Raw genomic sequence first — 4,247 nt, 5'->3', positions numbered from 1 at the left:
GGTTAAGGCAGCATAATTTAAGGTAAAGATAAGTAAGTGTGAATTTTTTAAAATTCAGAACTAGTCTATCTAGGTTTCACGGTTTCTAGTGAAGGTCTTAAAGTCGTCCACGATAAGGTGTCGGCTATCCGTAACTTTCCGATACCTATTAACGTCAAGGGAATACAGCAATTTTTGGGGTGCAGCGGTTACTATCGCCGCTTCATCCGCAACTACTCAATCATAGCCGCTCCCCTAACCGATCTTATAAAAAAGGGCGTAGATTTCGTATGGTCTGAAATTCATCAACAGGCGTTCGATAAATTGAAAGATGAACTGTGTAGTTCTCCTATCTTGAAATTTCCTGACTTTCAATAAGGAATTTTTCATAGCAACAGACGCCTCAGACCTAGGAGTAGGTGGGGTATTGCTTCAACAATATGATAGACAGTTTTTCCCTATAGCTTTTTATTCACGTAAAACTGAGACCTTCCGAAAGTAAATATGCAGTAATAGACAAGGAAGGGCTCGCTATTGTTAATTCACTCGTGCACTTTAAGTTCATAATATACGGTTATCCCGTCAAGGTTCTCACTGATCATAAGCCCCTAACCGACTTCTTTAAAGGCTTTAGTCACAGCCCCAAGCGAACTCGGTGGCACATGATCATTCAGGACTTTGGCGCGAGGATCGGGTATTTACCTGGGAAAGCAAATATCATTGCTGACGCATTATCACGCAACCCCTCTTCATCTTGTACCGAGCCATTAGCTGAATTAATAGATATCTCCACCTCCATGCCCGTTGTTAAAACTATATCCGAACAGGAAGATCTGGGCTGGAGTGCTGAACTAATTACAGACGGAACAAAGAAAAAGATCCGCAAATAGAAAAAATCATCATTGCGTTAAACGGAAATCCGAAGGAAAAAGAATACCTAAAGTATAAGCAGCAGAATTATACCTACAGGAAAATATCCTGTGTAGATCTGTGACGAGGAAAACCCGACGAACACGCAGTTGATAACAACCAGGTGGTGGTGCCTATCTCACTCATACCCACTGTCTTAAAGTGGTTGCATGAAAATCCACTGCACGGACACCCGGGTTATACCTTGATGTCACAGAAAGCCAAATCCTTATTTTATTGGCATACGATGCTTAGAGATATAAAAAAGCACATAGCAAATTGTCGCACTTGTCAAGAATACAAAGGGCACACGAAGACACCTGTCAGCCTAGGGGCTTACCCCGTGCCAAATCAACCCTTTGAAAGAGTACATTTAGATTTATTAACAGGATTTTACGAGTCAGACAGAGGAAATAAGCACCTCCTAGTAATTATAGACGCTTTGACTCGATATACAGAACTTATAGCGCTTAAAACAAAAACCGCGCGGGTTGAGTGCGCTAGGAAGTTTTACGAGTGTCTACATTTGTAAACATGGAATTCCACACATCATTATCTCAGACTCGGGCGGGGAGTTCAATAATCATTTCCTTAACTCCTTGTGCGAATTCCTTAGTATAAAAGAAAATCAATACCATGATCTATCACCCAGAGTCTAATGGGCTAGTGGAAAGGGCAAATCGTAAGGTTTTAAACATTTTAAGGGTCACCTTAGGGGGGGCAGATCCCAACTGGGACATTGCCATACCTGCGGTACTAAGCAGCACTTAATCTACACTCGTATCACGTGTCTATTAAAATGACACCGCACGAGGCACTGTACGGTACTCCCGGCCCGAACGCCTTTTCACATCTTAAAGCCTACAACTAATTTATCAATCCTCTAAAGGATGTTATGGATGCAAGCATAAGTCGATATAATATAATTCGTAAGAATTTAGAAGAACACAGATAATAATGAAAAAAATCATGATAAAATAGCTAAGCCAACTAGAACATATGCCGTGGGCGATCAGGTATACATACAAGTATACGTGCGTAAAGGTTTAAATTATAAACTGACACCTAAGTTTGAAGGCCCGTTTAACATTTTAGAAAATTTAACGGCCAATAGAGTTTAGGGTTCAAAATGTATCCAAACCCACTGATGTGAGAATAGTCCCATTGGCACATATCAGAATCTAAAGAAAGGTAGATGGAGTGAGGGAAAAAATGGTTGGATTTATGAAACTTGTATAATAATTTTATATATATATCTATTAATCATATTGTATGTAACCTATTCTTTTAACGCGAGTTATTACATCTGTTTTACTCCATTGCAGGTTTTCAAAAATGAATCTGTTTATTTGTTGGGAGTGATATTGTGTATTCAGACATCTTTGTTGTATGGAAAGAGTGCTAGGACTAAAGACATAGAATTTAATCATGGCTCGATTATCGAGAGAATCGATGATGTATTCATCGTGTCAAGTAATGTTGATTATCGAGGTAGATATGCATGCTATTTTCCTACCTGAAGATGACGTCCTTAACTTAAAGAATGACCTGATGAGGTTTGGTATTTCCCTTAAGGAAATGCATGAACGTAATTTTCATGCTAACTCAGAGATTTCACTAGCTCAAACGCTAAGCGTCGCAGAAATGTTGTCTTATGACATACAAAATAAACCGCCGAGGCAGAAGAACTCGCTCGTGACCTGCTGATGTGGTCTGTGCGGCACAATACTCTGAACGCCGCAACCCGCTTATTCTAGCTGGACTAAACATCTTAGGATCAGTTGCGAATCTAGGCTTAGGAATCTCAAATCGCCTCAAGATAAATAATCAAAATAAAAGAATTGTGTTTTTGCAACACAAAACGGAACTGGCCTTATCAGAACTTCGCAGCCAGTTTATCTTCGATCAATCAAATAATGAATATCGTTAATGAACATTCAAATAATATCGATCAGGTCATGGAAGTTCAACATTTGCTGGCTACTTTAGCTTACTATAGTTTCGAAAATAGATCATATCCGTGTGAAAATATCACATTTTATTGAAAAGTCAAAAGATTACGTAGAAGCAATTACGTTAGCACAAAGGGTGTGTTATCTCCTCACCTCATGCCTATAAAAGATCTGACGTTAACTTTAGAAAACGGACGGGAGAAGCTAGGTTATATTCCTTTATTGGATGCCCATAAAGTAGAATTCTATTATAGCCTAATATCATCAGCGTAGAAAATTATAGAATTATGATCACGATTCCTTTTGATTCTTCCGATGCTTGGCAATCATACATAGCACGTTTCCTACTTTTATGACGAATAACTCAAATCCAGTAATATCCGATTTAACAGGGCATGTACTGATTTCTTCTGATAAGAAATCATTTACAGTCATTAAAGACTTAGATAAACTCACTCACTGTTTCAGAAGCCATGAATAATAAAATTTGTACAGCTGACTCTTTTGAATTCTATCCTATATCAACGGATTCATGTGAGTTAGACATAGTGCTAACGGCTCTCTCTCTCATACAAGCGAAGGTTGTCTGGGGAAACTTTATCCCTTTTTACGGTAATAAATTCAATTACAGGATGAATAATGGGTCCTGGATCCGTTATGATAAGGCCGGATTCGACGTCGTGTGTCCGGACACATCCACCGCCCATGCCCCTATCTTCGTAGCAGCCGATGGTTTGTACGGGGAAATCTACAAATTATACCGTCAGAGGGGTCAAACACGATAATACGTGAGAAGGCGTATTTCGCGAACTACACGTGGGCTACAACAATCATCCCATCACTACCTTCTCCCATACAACGCGCGAGTAGCTCATCGTCTGACGCAACTGGCTGAGATGACCCACGCGTCATCGACTTATGCAGGTGGAGAACATCTTCGCTACTACATTCTGCTAGCCGTTGTTCAGCGTGACGGCCATATTGGTTATCGCCGTCAACATCTTTGCTTGGCGTAGGCTGAGGCGTAAAACAGAAGGATCTCCAAGGGAACGTACTGGCCCGTCTGGATGACGTACCCGTTAAACTCAAGTCGTTTGCGTTTAGGGCCGCCTGAACCTGGCCACTTCAGTTCGTGCCTAGGGAATTGTCTGGAATTGTGTTGTGTGTGAAAAGCGGTCCGTATGCTGGCAACAATGTAGGACAAGAAAGACTCACGCCTTGCATTTGAAACAGTTAAAGTATCTCCAGGGCGCCTAATAAATCATTATAGCCCAATATTATACATTAATATATTCCAAAGGTAATTTTTCGGGCACCTAATAAAATATCAGCCCTATATATTGAATTTCTGCAGAATTACATTGTTATACTATTATACAATTATATTTATCTATTATAAGAGTGACA

This window comes from Macrobrachium nipponense, chromosome 21 (assembly GCF_015104395.2).
Source record: "Macrobrachium nipponense isolate FS-2020 chromosome 21, ASM1510439v2, whole genome shotgun sequence".
NCBI lineage: Eukaryota > Metazoa > Arthropoda > Malacostraca > Decapoda > Palaemonidae > Macrobrachium > Macrobrachium nipponense.
Note: the sequence above shows the minus strand (reverse complement) of the source record.